The sequence below is a fragment of the Aythya fuligula genome, chromosome 13 (assembly GCF_009819795.1).
Source record: "Aythya fuligula isolate bAytFul2 chromosome 13, bAytFul2.pri, whole genome shotgun sequence".
NCBI classification, from domain to species: domain Eukaryota; kingdom Metazoa; phylum Chordata; class Aves; order Anseriformes; family Anatidae; genus Aythya; species Aythya fuligula.
In genome coordinates, this window is record NC_045571.1 from 3,403,011 (window position 1) to 3,423,918 (window position 20,908).

Genomic DNA, 20,908 nt, shown 5'->3' on the forward strand with positions numbered 1-20,908 from the left:
GCTCATTAGTTGAAACAGCTAATCAGGCAGAAATCTGCAGGGCTCTGCACTTAATTACAGGGCAGGGTTAGACGGTAGGTAGTAAAAATATCTGGAACTTGGCTTTACCAATGTCTCTTGCTAGCAGCCGCGGGGGCTAATTGCACGGGACTGGCTGTGTAGATAAGGCTAGGTGTACTGTTCAGTGAAATACTGAATCTGGACATCCTTCTGTTCATGGGACTGGTGGCTTTTATTTATTTATTTATTTCAAGTTGCTCATAATTAACTGGATATGGTGTGCCTTGTGCTTTCTCTCACTGAAGAGACCCCAGGGAGGCTGTGTTTTGGTTGTGCAGCCACAAAGCCAGCTTGATGTACAGCTACAGATCTTCTAGCCGGTTGTCACCGTCACAACTACTTCAGGGACATTTCTCAGTCGCATGAGTGTGAAAGTGAGGAGAACCAGGCATCTCTGCTCTACCCTCCTATAAAACCTTCACTTTCTGTAAGTAAGCCACAGCCTGTTAGGAAGGGTTAGTTAGCGTTGCCTTCTGGTGAGGGTGGGTATTTTCCGAAACCCAAATTCAGAGTAAGTTACGTAGTGGAGTCTATCAGGTTGATTATTTTCCAGAACACAAGATATCCCTGAAGAAGCAGGACCAATAGCAAAGATTTGTCTCTGAAAAGAGCAGATGTAATCTTCACTCTGAGTGAGGCTGATGACAGAAGTGTCCCTGGTTTAAATGGAGACAGAGTCAGTACCTACCAAGGAGCATCAGCGTGCCGGGTCACCGCTGTGTGAATTACCTGCACAGATGAGGACAGAGCTGTAATTCACTGTGCTGAAACAGTAACTTGTTAAACACACATAACATGGAAAAAGAAACTCTTCAGGCAGTAAAGGGAGGCATTAACCATTGCTAATTAGAACCGAACTTGCAGATATGCTGTTCTTAGCAGTCTATAGGTAGGAAACACTGTCCCTCAGTGGTAGGAAGGAAGTACTGCTCAGGAAATGGTTGCACAATTATTCATTTGCGTTGTGTGCATTGTGATGGATCTTTTTTGCTAGCAATTAATAGCACAGAGTGTGCAAGGCCCAGAGTTATGTCCTGTTGTTGAACACCAACCAAAGGAGTTTGAGAAGCCGAGCCAGCAGCAGTCAGAGGTGGTTTATTTTCAGGACATGCCAAGAGGTACTGAACTTGCTGCTGACATCTTTTGTACCCCGCTGCATTCCGTGCTTCTGTGTCGGTGCTGTTACACTCCCAGTCTGTCCCCCATACTGGCAGAAAATAATTAACCTTCAGTTCCCATTGGAGCTGAAAACTGGCTGGGGTGTGTTCCTGCAGGTATGCACGAGCAGACAAAACGCTCCGTTCTTCCTAACATCCTGGGAGCCAAGCTTCCTCGCTGCTTTGGCAGGAGGCCCTTCTGGGTCTCAGGCTCCACTTTGGAGAAGCTTGCTTCTTTTTCTCTGTGCTGCCCTGGGCTGTGGATAGTCTGAAGATTCAGGCTTCAGGGCTGCATAGTTTGCCTGCAAGAAACTCTTTATCACTTAAAAAATGAGGAGTTGTTTTCTGCTGGATCTAACTGCCCTGCGTTAGAGGATGCTCAGACTATTTTCACATGGATTTGTGTGGCTTCTTGTAGATCTCCTTGAAATCATTATTCTGCCAATACGCTATTTTCTGTCAATGGTTGTATTTTCTGTCTCAGCCCTGGTGTGTGACAATTGATTGCCTTCAAATAGCAAGGGAAGGGATTTTGGTGGGAATGCTGCTCAGGTCTGGCTACGCACTGATACCTTCTCTGTACCTGCGTCTGGAAGGTCCTGAAGTCTGACACTTCTGAATTATCCTGGCCCATCCTGTACAGGTAGTGTAAGCCTGGAAGACTTGCTACTGGTTGTCTGGATTGTGTCTGCTTGGACAGCAGGCCTCTGGGGGTTTGTGTCTTAACTCCTGGATATTCAGTGTAACGGGACATATTTGGTGTAGATGTGTTGCCTCCTAAGATTTTTTCTGCTGTAGAGAAGGGCCAGCACGCATGTCATATTAGCAGAAGAGGCTTAAAAGGTGTAACTGTAATAATCATGATTAATTTTGCTCTACCACTGTCAGAGGAGAGAAGAGAAAGGAGCAGACCCTTCCAGCAGCACGCTGTCTACCATCTCACCGTTACTTTCAGCCTCACTTCTGTGCTCGCACCTTTCTGCAGTCACAGTGAGTCTGTCTGTGGTCAGTGTAAATCTTGCACTAAGAGCTCTGGGAGGCCTTCAGCTGAAAACCCATCCCAAATCCTCCATGGAGGCTTTTCAGGAGAAGAGTTCAACCTGTCTGAACATTTACACGGACACTTTGTCTGGACCTTTCTCTTTCTTTGTAGTCTCCTCCCTGCCTTGGTGCATCCTTACAAAGCTTTAGATCAGGACTTTCTTTGGCAACGTCTGTGGAGATCTCCTATGGAAACTCGTGCATTGCTAACCATCAATTTACTCCGCTAACTCAACAAGCAGATGTTTGGCTACAGCACTGGCCAAAGTAAAAGAAGTGGCAGTGAATAAAAGCACCATTTTTCATTAAGAATATCAGTAGCGTGATATAAAAATTGCCAAGTTTTGAGGAGAAACAGTCTTCTTCATTTTTCTTTTGTAATTGCCTCAAATATAGCGGAGTGGCTTTTTACTTCGAGTTTGTGGTTTTTAAGAGCATTCATTTCCTTTGGGAATTTGTCTCTGTTTTATTAACAGCAGATTGTTTTTTCGTATTGCAACATTTATGGGGGGAAATCTGTAATTTTTATCCATACTGACAGTATTTTACTAATAAAATACCGATAATAAAAGTGAGACATCACTTACCAACTTCTGGAAGAAGAAGAAAAAACGGAAATAGAAGAGTACTTAAAATGGTAACCAAGACACAACCTCCAGAAGTGACCTACCATTGCAGCTCCAGCTGTTGTTGCAGTGTTGATGCCTGGAGCCACAAGGTAGCCCTGGACTCGGTCTGCAATGCTCTGCGCGTGCAGTAACACCTGGTCTGGGCTGTGTTATGGACCCGAGGACTGACTGCTGTATAGTTTCACGTCTCCCTGCAGACGAGAGTAACTCCGCACAGGGAGTGGGACAGCTGGCGCCTTTTTAATGAACACCAGTGTTGGACGTGTGTATTTGGGTAGCTCCCCGAGGCCTGGGGGTACCTCTGTGCTTTCATCGAGGCAGTGTTTCAGGATGTAGCCTGTCAAATCTCCTTCACCACCCGTCCCTCAGTCTCTTGCCCTCTGGTTCCCTTCGGAGCAGGACTGGCCCACAAATGGCTGAGATGGGGAGCGTGAACGCCCCGAGGAGGCGAGGGGAAAGGAGTGAGGTGTGTAGAAGCAGAGCCTGCAGGTACATTTCCTGGGAAACACTTGCGAGGGTTTTCCACTGGCCTCGTCCAGCTCGATGGCTTTCCATACCTGTCACCTGGCTGCACCAAAACAGGAACGCCTGAAACAAATGGAAGCTGGTGTGAGTTCGTGGGGTCTTACTGAGCACTGCTCCAGAGCTAGCTGCCACGCTGCTCTTCAGGCACAGAGCTGAGAAAAAGCATCGCTCGTTGGGTTGAAGCAAAACACTATTTCTTTGCCCTTCTCTGCCTGTAAAGCTGTCAGTGGATTGCTCAGCGCAGTCTGTAAAAGAACAACTTTCTCTAATTACAAGCAGACTCATCCTGGAAGTGCTATATGGCAGTGAGAGCACGGCATATGTGCAGACAGGACACCTACATCCTTCCGGCCGTTTTAATGCTTCTGTCATGCGACAAGCAAATCGCTTCGCCTCTCGGTTTCCCCGCGGAGAAGTAGCGTGGAGGTGTGGGGCGGCGCCGCTCGAGCACCATCTGCGAGGTGCTTTGGGATCCTGGGGACAGAAGAAGGGTGGTGGTGTGTGTGTGTGTGTGCTGCCACATCATGGGAGTCAGAAACGTATTTTGGGGAGCGAGGAGGGATTTGTAATAGTCTGTGTTAGATTGTTAATGGCAATTTGCTTTAATTACGCCGTGTGTTTGTTTGCACCAGCTTCATGCACGGTCTTGTTCCTTTTCCATTCATTTCAGGAATCCTATAGGGGCTGGTTGATTTCCTACATTTGAGAAGAATTTTAAACACTTGAAAGTATCAATAGCACTTTAGTGGTTTCATGAAACTGTCGATTTTTTTCATTGGTTTTATGAAACTGCTAGATTACAACAGATGGATTCATTTATCTAGCTATGTCTTTATATATATTTAGATGGCTCCCATCTCTGTGGGACTTGTGTGCCTCCCAAGTATTTTAAAATAGAAAAAAGCTGTTTCCTTCTCTGTCTTGCTTTCGATCTAGCCCGTAAGAGGAATAGCTTGATTAGTTTATAGGGCTTGGATTTGCTGGACTGTGTACTGGCATTCTCTGCATGTTTCTGTGCGAAGAAATGAAGCTGAGGAGGGAAATTTTGCCTTTACTTCTGAATGCCATGGGATCTGGGTTATTTCTACCTCCGTGAGGCAAAACTAGTTCAGGAATACTGCCTGGGAAAGATTAAACTCCGTCTTGTCTTACCCCCTTTGTCAGGGGCTGCCATGTTCCAGCGGGAGCCAGCTATGGAAGAAGATTATGAAAGGCTTTGAACATCCGAACAGAAAACCAAGCCCGTACTTAGTAAGAAAGCAGGGTGAGCAAAGCACCAGGCTGATCTCCATTGCTAAGCAGACATCTGCTGTGTTTTACAGCAGCTGTGGTTTATTTCAAAGCATAGGGAGTTGCAGTAATTAAGCTGGAAGACACAAATGGATGCATCAGTGTGTCCAGGCTGCGCTCCTTCTCTCCTGCAATCTCCTGGCCAGTCCCACCTGTGAGAGGGCATTGCTGCTGATGGCTGGGTGGGCATCCAGATGTGGTGGGGAGGCTGCAGACCCCCTGGGGCTGGGGGACAGATGCAGCCCGCTGCTGGTGGGATGTGAAGGAAACACGCTGCACAAAGCTCAGCATGGTGCTGAAGCTGTAAAATTCGGAAGAGCAGGTCCTCAACGTGCAGCTGGCAAAGTAGATGTCAGCATCACTGAGCGCTTCACTTTCCCCATGTGGAAGCAGGGGGAAGGCCAGAATTGTACAGGGGATGAGTTCCAGCACCGTGCTGTCAGCAGGAGGCTGCTGCAGAGACACCAGAGACCTCAGAGAAGGGAGCCCCAGTCATCTCCTGTGTAAGTCTGCATCGTCTGTTGGGAGTCACTCCTGCCGTGCAGTCCAGCAGCGCCTGTGCCACCTACCCACGCACCCGTACGGCCCTAAACAAGGGATCAGTTGCTGCATGCACAGGGCTGCCCAGGCTCGCCTTCATTTTCTGATCTGAGTGGCATCAAACACGGCGGCACGGGTCCACCAAGCCTCCTGGGGCTGTGGAGACACTTTGAGGTTGAGGCCACCAGATCCTCACCACTCGTGGCACCCCTGCAAGCTGGGATCTGCTCAGCTCGTCTGGATGAAGCGTCCTGCAAGGCCGCTTCCACCCGAGGAGAGGCTCCCAGCTGGGAGGTTACCGCTGCCCTCAGGCAGCCGGTTGCGTTTTCGGTGCCTCTCTGCTCCCAGCTCCGCGGGGGGCTGCGGGGTTAGGGCCTCGGGGCGGTGGGGGCAGCCCGTGACTGAGCCCCAATTCCCCGGTTCCACATCCCCAGGAGCAGGGGCAGGGGCAGCCCTGGGGGGCCACATCCAGGCATCCCCACGCCGCCGCCGGGCCGCGTCCAGCCCCGGAGCATCGCGGAAGGAGGAGGGGGGCGAGGACGGGTTTCACTTCCGCCTGCTTGCAGGAACCACAAGCCCCCAGAATATATTAGAATAATACCAACAGAAAGGTCTCCCCCTCCCCAGCCCCTTTCTGGCCCCCCCTGAGCTGAGGGAGGAGGGGGAGAGGAACCGAAAGGGGCCGCGGGCGAGCGGCGCGATGCGGAGCCGCTGAGGCGCTGTGAGCATCCCGCCGGCAGCCGCAGCCGGGAGGACGAGCGCGGCCTCCCCAGCGTGGAAGAGGCCGGCGAGAAGGTCTGTCCTTTGCTTTGTTACCCCCCGCAGCCACTAAGGCCAGGCAGGGCACCGGCACGGGGCTGCAGGCCGGGAGGGATGGGGCAGAGCCCCCAAGCCGCTCCCCAGGCCTCCCAGCGAGCTGCCAAACCCCTGCCTTCCAAGCGCCCGAGCCTCCCTTGCCGTGGGGCTCAGCATGAAGCTCCAGGGAGCATCGTGGGCCTGGAAAATGCCCCACGGGTGTGCCCGGCAGGTGCGGGGAGCGGGGAGCAGCGGGGAGCGGGGCTGAGGGGGCTGCAGGCTCCTGGGGGCCCCCTGCCAGAGGTGCCTGCAGCAGCTTCCCCGGCCGAGGCTTGCAGAGGAGTTGCCTTCCACAGATCAAGCATTTTCCAGCTTCTGGCTCTCCTGCAAGCTGAAGGCTTGCCCGGATGGTCTTGTCTGTCTGAGCGTGAGCCACCTCCAGACTCACGGGAGGAGAAGAAGTGGGATGGGGCTGCCTTCAAAGCCAGTCACAACCTGAAGCTCCCGGTGTTGCCCTGCCATAGTCCATCTGCACGTCCAGCCCTCTGGGTTGGGTCTGATAACCGTGCCCTAGCCTGAGGGAACACCCCACACTGGCCGAGTGATTTGAGATTGGTAAGGGTGAGCAGAATACCCCAAACTGAGATGGGCACTGCACATTTCTGCTAGAGTTAAATGAGACCCCTTGGGATAGGGGCAGAGCTTCTCTTTTTCCTTGCTGCTGCCACTTTGGTGCAGCATTTGGGCTTTCTCTCCTGCCAGCTGCCGGGCAGGCTGTCCAGCAGAGAGAGGAGCACTGAGACCATGCAAAAACTTTGCTGCAGCAGTCAGTAACTTCCCGAGCTCACAGGAGGGATGGCTCACTGGCTGCTGGAGCATGTGCCATCTTTTCCCCCCTTTTTTAAGAAGTACCTGCACTAACAAACCGTTGTACTCTCACTTGTGAATAGTTTTCCTCACAAAGACTAAACTTGTGGTCTGCATGTCTTTAAGGGATTCTCATTTGAGTGGGAATTGTCAGGATTTTTCGAAAGCTCAGCTTAGGATAACTGTGTCTTTAACCACAGGAGTAAATGCATTGACAGCCGTGAGCTCCAGTGTATGTTTTACAGCATAGAGAGGCCGACGAGCTGAACAGGTGTGGCCATTCCTGTAAGTTTTAGCTTATTAACTGGGAATCCTAAGTGTGCTGGCTCTGTTTATATTTGTCTTCATTTACGTTTTAAAATTTGTTTGATGTCTAAGAGTGCCGAGCACCTTGAATTGCAGAGCACTTTGATGCCTCAAATCTATATCCTGGTAGCCGAGCCTTCTACTTTGGAAGTCTTGCCAGAAGCCTGCTCAATTCACTATTCCTTAGATTTAATGTGTAAGGGAAGGGATTTGCTAAGTGTACTGCAAGGTTGTGGAAAAGACCCTGGGCTGTCACGGCCATGGGGCTGCACGAGCTCTTCCCGTGCCCTTCTCTTTGGCCCTGTCTGGCCAGCCCCAAATGTCAGGGGCAGTTTCGGGACCACTCACCTTCCTTTCTTAGGGGCCTTTTCAGAACCAGCCACAAGAGGGAAGAGAAAGTGCAAGCTGTCGAGTCTGCAGAAACGTACAGAAATGAAAATACGGCACAGCATGCTCTGTTCTGACAGCGGGATGGAAGAAATAAGAAGCAGGGAGGTAAAGCAGGCTGAGAATTAAAAAAAAAAAAAAAAAAAGAAAGATGAAAACCAAAACAATTAGTCCATCTGCTGTCTTGCTCATTTCCTTCCATGAAGCCTGCAGGTGTGTTGCGAACAGTTTTAAAGCTCCTGTTGTGGAGCACGTGAATCGGGCTGCTGACTCGCAACGGGGGCGAGCTCAGTGACTTACCTGCTAGCGCCCGGCCGCTGTGTGCTCTGACGCTGTGCTTGGCTACAAGTTTTGGGAGCAGCCCGTAGGGTACGGTTATCCTTTTGCTGGTGGATCTGCAGAGAAAGGGGAATCAGTTTCTTTCACTCGGCTTCCCTTTGCATAACTTCTGAGGTCCCTTCTGCTCGTGATGCCCCTACAGCTTGTGGTGGAGGCAAGGCGCGACTGTTGCTTCTCGGTCGGTGGAGAGGAATGCCAGCTTGGAGCCAGGTAGGTGGTGATGTGGGGCTGCTGCTCTCACCTGGTGGCAGCAGTGGCAGCAGGTTAGCTCTAGCTCACTACCTGCAGCTCCTCTGTGAACCGGGTGTCGCGGAGGGACTCCAGCGGTCCGGAGTCCATCGGGAAGTGTGGCCGAATCTGCCTCCCACTGGGGATGCTGGAATCACGGGGATCTCATCTGGCTCTCTAGGGGTTAGGATCACAACCCTGCCCCAGCTCCCCAAGCCCCCAGCAGCAGCGGTGCGATTTGAATGGCATTGTATAGATTTTTCTTTTAAACTGGGCTTAATCTACAGAAGCCAAGGGAATCGGAATATTTATCTGCATTAGCAGAATGGCATTAAATCTCAAATCCTCCACTGACATGAATATTTATTTGTATCTTAGCTGGCTTCAAACTGCATCTCTGGCTGATTGCCATTCCTGAGGGTTATTTTCACGGAGGTGGACGCTCGCACACTGATACACCTCCAGGTTTCACGTTCCCTGATATTTCTCAACAGATTGTCAGCAGTTGGCAAAACAACCCCATGAAAACAGACACTCAGCAAAGAAAGCAGGGGCCTGAAAATACCTTTGGGCATCAATAGGTATCACTTTAAATCATCAGATCATAGCTATTCTAGTACACGTAAGTACTGCGGTCTCTCACAGTGCTCTCTAAGATTAGGAAAGTGCCCTAAAAATTGTCCTCAGCCCTTCAGGCAGAATGAACTGCATTTTGAGAACCTGTATGATTTTTGCTTCCAGTTGTTCTCCCCAGTAGTCTTTCTTCCAGCACATCCTGCTCCAGAAGATGTCACTGTGATGGGGATTCAAGGACCCAGCTGTGCCCAGCCACGCAGCCCAGCCACGGAGCAGAGCAGGGGGTGTGCGGCACTCCCCTGAGTGTGCTGGGGCCATGGAGCCCGAAGTGTTCACAGAGTGCCCTGGGGAAGGTTTCTGAGCGTAAAGCTCTCGGGTGCAGGTGCTGACCTTGGTGGGTGTTTGGTGGGGAGCGCTGTCGTTTACCCCGGCTGAGCACCAGCATTCTGCTTCCATTCTTCATCAGGGCACATCTGAGTATTATAAATGTGTATTAATGTTTACTAAGGTCCTTTGGTGTGGCCCCAGATATACCTAGGAAAAATAGTAGGGTATTTTAGGATGGAAGGGACCTCTGGAGGTCAGCTAGTCCAGCCTCCTGCTCCAAGCAGGGCCAGTTTGTGGCAGGTTACTCAGGACTTTGTTCAGTTGAATTAAGAATATTTCCAAGAACGGAGATCTCATAACCTCTTTGATCCTGGTTTTGACCATCCTCATGAAAAATCCAGTATTTAATCAGAATTTCCCATGTTTCAGCATGTCTGTTGGCTATTACCTTTGCCTGTGCACCTTTCCCAAGAGTCCCACTTTTCTAATACCTTCCTGTTAGATCCAGGTATATACAGATTGATAGAGTGAGGCTAGAAGAGATGTGAAAGGGATCTTTTTATAGCAGCAGCTGGTTGCAGGCAGCCTTACAGATTTATGTATTCCAACTTGTTTTTTTTTTTCTTCTGCTTGTTGAGACTGGATTTTGGAGGCAGCATTTGCAGCACAAGAGTGTGTGTGGTGCAGTGAGGTCCCAGTGTTTGGGATGTTGGGTCCCAGTGTTTTGGGATGTTTCCCAGTGTTGATGGGAATTTGGGATGGGCACAGCTCTAGCCTTGTGGCGAACCTGTCTGGTGGTGTCACAGAGCCTCCTAAGCTCTGCCTTCAGACCCATCAGTGTGGGGCAGACTGCGGACTGTGCGACAGGACTGGAATAAGCGCTGATTGAATGTGTCTCCTTCCACCTGTTGTTTTTTGTTGTTGTTTGTTTGTTTGTTTTTGGGAGGCTCTTGCAGTTTCAAGTGCTTGAAACCCATTCGTTGGCAGGTCTTGCTGTAAAGAACTCATTTTTGCAGTGGGTCCATCCCTTAGTATTTGTATGCCATAAGGCAGTTCCTTCCCTGATACCACTCTGCCTGAAAGTGCCCCAAGCACTGCTCACAGGCTTCGAACCTCGGGCACTGTCTGCTGGCGGCGTTTCTTGCAGGCTGGCTTGTGCCCAGGAGCATCAAGCATGCCAGAGGTGACGTGTTTCTGCAGGAGGGGAATGGTGTGGGTCACCTCTGCCCTCACATCACCAGCACCCACAGCTCTGGGACTTGTGTCAGCCGAAGCAGAACAGAGATGAAGCCATGTAGGATATAAACCCTCCTTTGTATGTGAAGCAATGCTTAATGCCTCCTCCTAACTGTAGCATTTGTGAAACCTGAAATCGAGATGTCCAGACTCAGTTTTCCCCATGCCTCTCACCTTCTGGCCGCTGCTCCCTGTCCGTGATGCTGGTGGGTTGCACAGAGTTTGTCAATGAAATCCCTTCCAACAGCCCAAGCAGGTTAACGCACTTTGACCTGAACATGATGATGGATTAAAAACCAGTTAGCTCTGATTGAATTTTCAGTAATAATTTCTGTTCTAGTCCGTAATGGCTAATTCATGCAGAGGGTAGCAGAGGGCAATAAGCAGACAGTAAATCTTACGTAATAAGGCAGAGGATCAGCTGGAAAAGCTGCCCCGCTGTCTGGCAACTGGTGCAAACTGCTTTATTTTAGTGGCAGCCTACGAACTGCCCTGTTAGAGCGGGTCTGAAGGTCACCTGCTGGGCTGTTGAGCCTGATAGCAGCGGTCCTGGGTGGCCCAGGGGACAGCACAAAAACCCTGCTGCAGGAATGTGTGGGTCAGTCCACTTCCTCACGTTACGGCTCGTTTTTGCCTTCAGAGACCAGCATGACATGTAATATGTTTGCCAAAAGTTTACCATTAGAAAGTGAAGAAAGCTTCCCAGCAGCGCTGACATTGAATCCTAGAACTGGCTGCCTCGGGGGGCTGCGGCATCTCCACTGCTGAAGAATTTCAAGAGTAAGAAAGCAGGATATCACGGAGAGCTTTCTGTTCTCGCATGGCGACTCCTGCCTGCCTGCCACTCTCCCCTGCCCTTCTCCCAGCTCTTGCCACCAAAACCATCGCTTTCATCCCACGTGTGGATGGACGTACGATGCGGGGCTGGGCTGGCAGAGCTGAGGCTGGGCACAGCACCCTTCTGTGGGGTTAAATTGAGCTGAGCAGCACTGGTGCAGGACAGTGAGCATGGGGATGTCCTGGGCAACAGCTCTCTAGGCTCCTTTGGAGGCTGTATTTATCGGCATTTCTAACCCTTTTCCTTGATCTTGTTAAGTTCTTGGTCTGGATGACTGCCTGGCTGATGAGTTCTAGGTTTTAGTTATCTGTGGTGTACAAAGAAAATGTCTTATTTACTTCAATCTGCCCATTTCTTAGTGGAAGCTATGGTTTCATAGCCTGGTGGAGCACGGATATGAGGGCATGCTGCAGCCAGAAAAACGTTTCGTGGTGTTATTGGCAAACACAGAGAAGTTAAACAAAGCATAGGAGAGGTTACCATGAATGTCTGCCAGGATACTGAGGTAGTTACACAAATACACTAAAATGTGAGCTAGAGCCCTGGGAAAAGATATGCCTAAAAACAACAATCATAGTTCCATTGAACTCGGTGGGAGTTTTTGCTCTTATCTTCGCTTTTGCCCCACACCTACCCTTTAATATATCTCATCAGTCTTTCCATTGCACAAGGGCCTCATCAAACTTTGATTAGTCTTCTTAAGGCAACCAGTTTATTGCTGAGAAACAATGATCCGGAGCCTTCAGCTTAAACTAAAAGTTGGGAAGAGCCTAAAACCAAACAAGGCGGTAAGACAGAGGAGCTCTGCAAGCAGCCCTGAAGGCTGTCACCGAAACAACCTTCTGTGCACATCTGTGCAGCTCCTGTAGCAGGGGCACGTAGAAGAGTTTGGTCCCTCATTGAATGCCCCTGGGCAAGGCAAACCTGTCCGGGAGATCACTGGTAGATACCTTTCGTGCTGAGACCACGGGACTGCAACCATCTGCTGCTGTCCCTGCCTCTCCCGTGACCTTGCGGTGAGAGGCTGGATTGCTCAATTAGCCTCGCTGCTCTTTGCCTCTTCCAGCTAGAAACTTGTTTGTATTTATCTCTTGGAGGTCTTTGTGAAAACCATGCAAACTCATCCTCGCTCTTCGCAAGGATGGCCAGAGGCAAATGACATAAAAGCTCGGTAAGTGCAGCCCGTTTGGGCCTGGCAGGTGTGTAGCTGCCACTCACTGGAAGCCCTTCCTCACAGCTGGACCGAGGTGGAATATCCTCCTCGTTCAGCTTCGGCCAGGTGCTTCCAGGCAAGGGGAGAGCATGTGCCCGTGACAGATGACTTGAGGTTTCGTCACGGTGTGGGGTTTCCTTCCTGCCATCCCACCCCCAAGTCACGGCAGCCATGGGACAGAAGCTTTGTATTCTAGGGTTTTCCCATGGGGTCAGAGAAACTGCCCATCTTAATTGTCAGGACATTGTTTGTATTGTTAACTAATAAAGAAGTCACTTGTTTATGCCCTTTTTTAATTTTTACCTTTAAATTTTATCAAAAGCTGTTTAAGATTTTTCCTCTGCTAACAGCTAACTGCATTTACCACCGATCTCCTCAGCTGTCACTGGAGGATCTTTGGCTCTGAGCCTGCACAGGAAGAATAGGGAGGAATAAGCCGAAGGGCTGTTTTTAGGGGATTTTTGCCTATTGTTTGTTTTCTTCATAATCTGTTTGGTGCTTGTTTCCATGAGAAAACTCCAGGTAACCACAGAATGGAGGAAATTCTAGTATCTTGGGAACTGAGGGGTGAAAGATGAGAAATCTGAGGGAGAGGAGATTTGCAGGCAAGAAGCTGTTTATGTTTTTACAGAACATTCAACACTTGCCTGCAGTGCTTTAGCTACAGAGTATTATCTTTTTTTTCGTTAGACCACCCCAGCTTGGCTACTTAGCAGAATCTGAGAGGAGTAAATGAGATATTAGAGATCATATAAAAATAATTCTTCTATGGACATCATCCCAGCTCTGCAGCTATAAATATCCAGCACAAATGCAGCATAATATCTTTAAATACAGTGTTCTACTGGAATATTTGGGCTTGTCTTCTTCCTTTCTCTCAGTCTCACTCCGCAGTGAGTGTGGGGTCTTAGCAGTGCCAGGAGGGGTTGAAGCTGCCCCTCCAGGAGGTGTTACTGCCCCTGCATCTGCTCGCCTTTGGGAACCGCTCATGAGGAGACACCTGCAGTGGTGGGGAGCTCTTTCCCCAAAGGTAGTGTCAAGAAATGCTGCTAGATTCAAGTTTTCTCTCCATTAAGCAATGCTGAATATTGACTTCTTTCCAGCAGGTTATGTGCCACTGGCAGGGTTGCAAGCTCTCATTTGATATTGTTTTTTAGAACTGTCATCTCCATAAATATCCAACTAGAAAGAATTTGAGTGAAAACTGAAATCCTTGAAGCTCAACAATCCTGAAAAGTAAGCCCTATGCAGATTTGCTTGAGATTACATAGGGATCCAGGTTTCAGTCCCTGTCCCCAGTGTTTTTTCATATTTCATCTGTCAACCACGAAGTCCCCAGCTTTTGTCAGTCCTCTTCCAAGGAAGGACACTCAGAATTCAGTGGAGTCCAGTGATCTCGTGACCCAAAGCAACCCCCAGTTTATGCAGATGCTTTACCCAAGCCCAAAATGTTACTAGAGAACTATTATTTTCAAGCAGTTCATTTAGCAAGTATTCTGCTGAGCAAGATACAGAAATAGTTATGTGTTTTCACTGCCCAGATAGGGCTTCATGAATTTTCCAGTCACGCTCAAGAACTATTGGTATTTATTCAAGTAAGATGATGAGATGACTTATTTTCAGTTGGCAATTAGTGCATTGGCTTTAGGGAATGAAAACTGTGTTACATGAGAAACAAGAACAGCAACATCAACAAAGGATTTTCGTCTGTTCCTGCTGCCAGTTTGTGTTGTGTGTAAATCTGTAATTCTCAGCTGCCTCACCATCACCCATGTCTGGAATCCGGGGTGTGCCTGTGGTGTGGAGTGACTTGTCTTTGCTAGCTCCTTGTCAGGGACAGGCTTGTTTCAGAGAACAGCCTGGGAAATGAAGGGCTTGTTGAGCCTGCCGGCATTCATTCTAGTGACTCCACGGCACTGTGATCCTAGATTTTTGCTCTTTTAACTAGGAATGAAATCAACCATCTCTTTGAAACCCAACGTAGTTTTTATCCCAGTCTTCACTTCTGAACTTCCCACTGAGGGGTTCTCAAGGGTGACCCAAGCAAGGGAAGCCAAGGCTGCAGTTTTTGAGTCAGTGCAGTGGTGAGCACAGCTGGGGGGGCCCCAGCCCTGGAGGTGCTCAAGGCCAGGATGGACGAGGCCCTGGGCAACCTGGCCTCCAGTATGGATTGGTTCAGCTCCTCTTCTTAATCCCTTGGTTTTCTGAGTGGAAATAGCACCCTTCCCCTTTTTTTCTTCTCGTTTCTTGGACGGAGAAAGAAGAAGCGAGCTCTGCCCTTCTGTGCCTTTTCTTGTAGAGCGCTCATGAGGTAGTAGGCAATCTCTCAATTAATGCACTTCCCTTTTTTGATAAACTTACTTCTTCTTGTGTTTTTTTCTGGATTAGATTTGTCTGATGTGTGTGACGAGTGGAGCTGAAACATCCTCTTGATGGTTAATAACCAGCCAGGAAAGGAAACTCGTGTAGCATCCCTGTCCAAGGGACAAGTGCAAACTGCAAAGGACTGCAGAATCGTATCTTCAGAAATCAGAAATCAATTATTAATTAATTCATTCAGAAATCTGAATGAACTCAGCCAAGAAGACATCTAAACACACAACGCTCTTTTCATTATTAATAGGGAGATACCAAGCACACAGTCAGTGGTGCATGTTGTTCAGAGTGGAACCTAACTATGTTTACTCGAAAGGCGAAATATCTCACAGGAGGGTGCATATGATATCCTAAATATCAGTTTGAGATTCTGTCTGGAAAGCCCAGGCCTTTGCTGGTTTTAACTTAACTCTGAGGCATAAATTACGACTGGGGTGAAGCCTCTTGTGTGATAAGGAGAGTCTCCGTTTTTGTTGTTGTTGTTTGTTTGTTTGTTTTTCATCCAGGTAAGCACACAGATTTAATGTGCTTTTTAAAGAATCTGAAGCAGAGCTTCCAAATTTGTATTTGGAGTGTGTTCTCATCCTCAATTTTAGTCACCTTGGATCTCCAAATGCTGCCATTTGTGCTTGCAAGCAATTACAGCTGCAATTGATTGCACATAAAATTAGAGGCAATTTAAGGAAAGAAAAAAAAAAAATCTAATTTCAAGAACTCTAAGTCATTTGTCCAGAAGTGTTTTCATGCATTGGATCAAGTACTGCTCGCTTCCTTTTGTTGTGTCCAAAGTTTGAATCAGGTGCTTACAGAGCACAGCTTGTTACAAAGAAGGTGCACTTCTTTATTGCCTGACTTGCTCGTGAAATGCATTTTATATAACGAGGCACTGATTACCTACATTACAAACCGAAGCAATGCTGTTGTCTCATTTGGTAGGAAGCAGAGATTGTGTGGACAACTGAAAGCTTGCTTAAAGGCAATCTGTGACCCACTCCATGCTATTCTCATGCTAATGTGAGAATGGGTATCCTGGGCACCATCTGCTGTCCCTGAAGTCCCGGCCTTGGGCATTCAAAATTGGTTTGCTTTATTAATGCTAGGCCATCCAGAACAGCCGCGGTGCATTTGTTAGGGTCTATGAAATCAGAAGTTGCAATTGTAAGCATACAGAGATAATTGTCACTTTTAATAATACACTCAAACGTGATAGCTACCAATTTTTCCAGCCTCTTAGACAAAGATGCCATCTTTCAAGCTGCAGTTAGCTTCGGCAAACCCAACAAAGGCCTCTCCGGCTTTTCAGGGAGATGGGTTTTGCTTCCTAGGAAGGTCATTTCGTTACACACAGGATGGATTTATTGGCTGGCTCTGCATTTTAACTTCTGTAAATACCCCCTAGAGAAATAGAGGAATATCTTGATATAAATCACAATTAATAAATAGGACATACGATGCGATCATTTTTAGAAAAGCCAAGGGGATGAGGTATCAAATATCCTCAGCTAGTCTGATTAAACCAGTTGAGGTTTAAAGGATACAAAGCATCAGTTTTACCTAAGCTTATTGGCAGAACAAATGTCTGCAGTCTCAATTGCATCTTAATAAAGTCTCCTCTAATGATGATTCTGTTTGTGCTTATTAGCTATATAGTTCTCCTGGTGTCTGTGGCTCTAATTAGAAAGCAATTCCTTCTGTTCCAGCACCTGAGTACGTAGATTGCTCATTATAAGTACCTGTGAGAGAGCAGCCAGGATGGTTTGATGGGCAGCCAGTGAGCTAGATCTGCCTGACCTGCTGCCTTGGGCGTGCCACAGGAGCAGCAGGGCACGGGAAGCTGCGTGAGCCTGCTTCACCCTTGTCAGTGCTGTGGGACGGGTCCTGAGCTGACGGCCAGGCTCCAGCAGAAAGTCTCCTCCTGGCTCCCAGCTCACAGGTGGTGAAGTGAGGTGAGGCTGGCCCCGTGCTGGGATCCCTGGGCCTGAAGGCAGCAGGGCCGTGCTCAGCCCGGCCCCAAACTGCTCGTGGGGGGAGTGAGAGGGGAAGGAAGGCGCTGTAGGGGCGTGAGGAGACAGCAGGGCAGTGGCACTGCGGTGTGACAGGCGCTGATGACGAGCTTTTCATGGGGTCCCCCTGAAAGAGCGTCTTGTGGCAGAATGGGAAAGGAGCGGATTGCTGGAGGCTGTTGGGTGACCCAGTGGGAGCATAGTTTAGGGTTTGTGAGCCTGAGTCTCCTGACCTCTCCATTTCGACATGATGTGTGTGTGGAGTTTATTTATGGTGACCTCTGATGGAAAAAATGACCAACAAACCAACCATCTCCTATTCCTGCCTAAATAAGCAATGTACAGCCGTCAGGGAGAACAACTTCCAGTAGCTGCCTTTATCCCCTCCCTTGCCCCCAGAGTTTTCAGTTTCTTCTTTCAGTGCCGAGTGAAGGAGCCGAGGACTCCAGGGCCAAGGGAAATGAGAGTTAATCGCGCTGTGGAAGGGGCTTGTTGCACAATGCTGTTGTTCTTTCCCATCCCTGTCTCAAATACTTCAGAGTACAGCAGAGTTAGTGCAGGCATTTGGTAGTGCCCTGTGCTTATTCTTGGAGCACTGGAGGTATGGAGCCAGCCCTCTTCTCCTTCAGTGCAGGCAAAGAGGAGAGAGGCTTCTCCTCTCCGGGCCCAGCGTTCAGGCAGGTTGTGCCAATGCCAGGTAACATCCCGTGGAGTTGGAGCTAACATTATATGTATGTTTTGGCAAAGAGAAAAATATGTATGCTCTCATTGAAGTTCTGGATGAATCTGTACTTAAAAAATATATCTAAAAAATAGCTGGTTGTGGTTTGGTCTCCGTGCTGTACATATCAGAAGGAAGTCCCCGAGACATGCATAGAGGAGAAAATACTTGTATCTGGAGGCCTAAGCTGAACAGCAGGATATGAAAGGTTGTTTTAGAGATGACTGTAGGTAATACTTGCCCTTTGATTCCTCTTCCTTACCTATTGGCCTTACTTACATGTGGGAAAGAGTCCTTGTTCAAGCAGCCCCCTGTCAGTGGAGTGCTAGTGTAAGTCGGGGGAAGACAAACTAAGGAGGGGGAAGCACAGACTCATCTAGGTTGGAAGAGACCTCCAATATCACCGAGTCCAACCTCTGACCTAACATGAACCAGCCCTCCACTAAACCATATCACTGAGCTCTACACCTAAATGTCTTCTAAAGACCTCCAGGGATGGTGACTCCACCACTTCCCTGGGCAGCCCATCCCAATGCCTCACAACCCTCTCAGTAAAGTTCTTCCTAACAGCCAGCCTAAACCTCCCCTGGCGCAACTTTAGCCCATTCCCCCTCGTCCTGTCACCAGGCACGTGGGAGAACAGGCCAACCCCCACCTCGCTACAGCCTCCTTTAAGGTACCTGCAGAGAGTGATAAGGTCGCCCTGAGCCTCCTCTTCTCCAGGCTGAACAAGCCCAGCTCCCTCAGCTGCTCCTCGTAAGCTCCTGTAGCTCTGCTTGGGGTTGTTGTGCCCCAGGTGCAGGACCCGGCACTTGGCCTTGTTAAACTTCATGCAGTTGACCTCAGCCCATCGGTGCAGCCTATCCAGATCCTCCTGCAGAGCCTTCCTACCCTCAAGCAGATCGACACACGCACCTAACTTGGTGTCATCTGCGAACTTACTGAGGGTGCACTCGATGCCCTCGTCCAGATCATCGATGAAGATATTAAAGAGGACTGTCCCCAGCACTGAGCCCTGGGGGACGCCACTAGTGACTGGCCTCCAACTGGACTTGGCTCCATTCACCGCGACTCTTTGGGCCCAGCTATCCAGCCAGTTTCTAACCCAACGAAGCGTGCGCCAGTCCAAGCCAAGAGCAGCCAGTTTCTTGAGGAGAATGCTGTGGGAGACGGTGTCAAAAGCCTTGCTGAAGTCAAGGTAGACCACATCCACAGCCTTTCCCTCGTCCACCCAGCGTGTCACTTTGTCACAGAAGGAGATCAGGTCAAGCAGGACCTGCCTTTCCTAAACCCATGCTGACTGGGCCTGATCACCTGGTTGCAGGCAAGGTTTACTTTGGCTCTTCTAAACTGAGGTGTTGAACTTGTCTCCTATATCCATATCCCGGTACAAGCTTACATTACACAAGTTTCTCAGTGACCGAGAAGGCTCAGCTTGTTGTAAAGCAGGGCACCTCCCGACTGGGGCTGTGTTGTCAGCCGGCTCGCAGGGGTTGCTGCCAGCAGCTGAGCTGGAGTTGCTCGGTGTGTGGGTGCACCTGCTGGTGAATGTGGTCATACAGGTGCATCTGCAGAGAAAACGCAGGCAATGAACCAGTTATTACAGGTTGAAGGTCACTCATCTGTCAGGGCTGCTTCACCTCACATCAGGGACTGATAGGTGAACCCATCACGTCTCAGCTGGGTCTGAGAATGGCCAGGTTTGCACATCCTGATTGGAAAAACATTTAAATGTGGATGATGCTTCAGAATGGTTCTGCTATGTTAAAAGGCTGAAATAGATTTTTGTCTCCCTGTAGAAGGCACTGAAACCTCAAAGTGCCCTGAAGTAAAATTGTTGTTGTCTTACCAGATCTTGGATTGACAGAACTGGAAAATAGCCCGGGCTGGAAGGGACCCCTGAGGATCATCAAGCCTTGGAGGCAGTACCTTCAGCTCACACAGCTGGGACTGAAGAGTACCTGCAGGGGTGCTTCTACCAGTGTACGGCAGAGAGGACTTAGAGAAATGCCTGTTCTTATCTGCCATTCATGACTTTTTCAGGGCTTGACCAAAAAATCTGCTCTGCCTGCACATTGCTGCTGCCTGTATGCGTAGGTGATAACAGCGCTCATGGTGTGAAGCAGGAAAACATTCAAGCTAAGTTCTGGTATTCCTCACGTCTTCTCTTGCCAGGTATTTCAAAAGTGCTCAGTCAACCCGGTACAAGGTTTCCTTCCCTTGAAATAAGATGTGTTGCTCCTTCGGAAGACCACTGACAGCAACAACTGGGACCTGATGAGCGAGGCAAGTCCCAAGTGGCCAGAACCAGGTATTGACAAATTCAGAGCTGGTGGCTGCACACGTCACTCTTGGTCCTTATATTTTTCCGTGTAGACTGGATAGGAAAAATAGTGTTACGGGAAGGCCAGGGGACAAGGATGGCCTCCCAGAAATGCTGGATGCTGTCAGTGGCTCAGCTTTCATCTTGATTATCTTCATGTCTCTGACGTGATCTAAACTGAGCCAGGTGCTTGGTTCCTGGGCAGGTATTTGAAGATGCTGAGATCCTGGTGTTACACCAGTGCTTTGGAAAACAGCCCTTCTGACCTTCCCCCTACATGGGGTGACATTTGCTGCTCGGTGCACCAGCCCAGCTGGGGATCCAAGCTCATTGCTAGCCAGGGACCGGGCAGCAGGAATTAGGCTTTCCCTACAGCGAGGTGTGGTGGGTGGGCTCCAGGAGCAAGGCATGTTGAGAGCAGGGGGGAACCTCACCCTCTGTCACGTGCAGCCAGGAGAAGGCTGAGCAGAACTGGTCTTAATGGGAGCGGGATGCTGGGGTGGCTGCTGGCTGGGAGGCGAGCTGCAGTGCATGCTCCTAGTCACCAGATGCTCTGTTCCCTGGGCTCCTGTGAATGCTGACTTTGTACCTGCAGATTAAAAGATGAAACCTCACAAAACATCTCGTGGTGCACTTCGCATCCTTCCTTGCACAGTCGTGCTACATCTCAAAGCAGAAAAAGCTCCAGCAGATGCCAGGGTTGGGGCGGGGGAAGGAAGCTGAGCACAGCCACAGCAGCAGAAGAGGTGGGCAGAGCAGGACTGCTCCCTCCTCCCGCTGGGTCTGTTCACCTCCAGGTGTTGCTGGGACACCTTCCACCTACAGGCCCCTGCTGCATGCACTCAGCGAGAGCAGTTTCTCAGCTCTGTGAGCGTGGCAGCTGATTTGCAAGGCCTAATTTAAACGAGTGGATCAAAATGCTTGCAGCTCTGCATATGCTTCCTGAGGAGAAAGGAATGTTTTTTCATTCCTGTCTTATTTCATATTTCACAGCTGTAGTTTGTCTTGTTTTCCCCCTGCCTAAGGCCCAGCAAGTGCTTCAATGCACAGGGGTTTAAAAGCTTATTTACTTTAGGGCATCGGTGCCTCCTTTGAGAAGCGATGTGTGTGTAGTTTGTTTTACCACGGCCT

At 49.3% G+C, this 20,908-nt stretch overlaps 1 protein-coding gene across 1 annotated transcript in view; it reads left to right on the plus strand.

Annotated features, from left to right (window-relative positions):
* Window positions 1-5,791: 5,791 nt before the first annotated feature.
* The window catches only part of PAK3 (p21 (RAC1) activated kinase 3), a 115,564-nt gene continuing 100,447 nt past the window's right edge, over window positions 5,792-20,908 (plus strand). The window contains exon 1 of the mRNA XM_032196154.1: window positions 5,792-6,037. The gene's annotated coding sequence lies outside the window, so the exon portion shown is untranslated. The remainder of the gene's footprint in view (window positions 6,038-20,908) is intronic.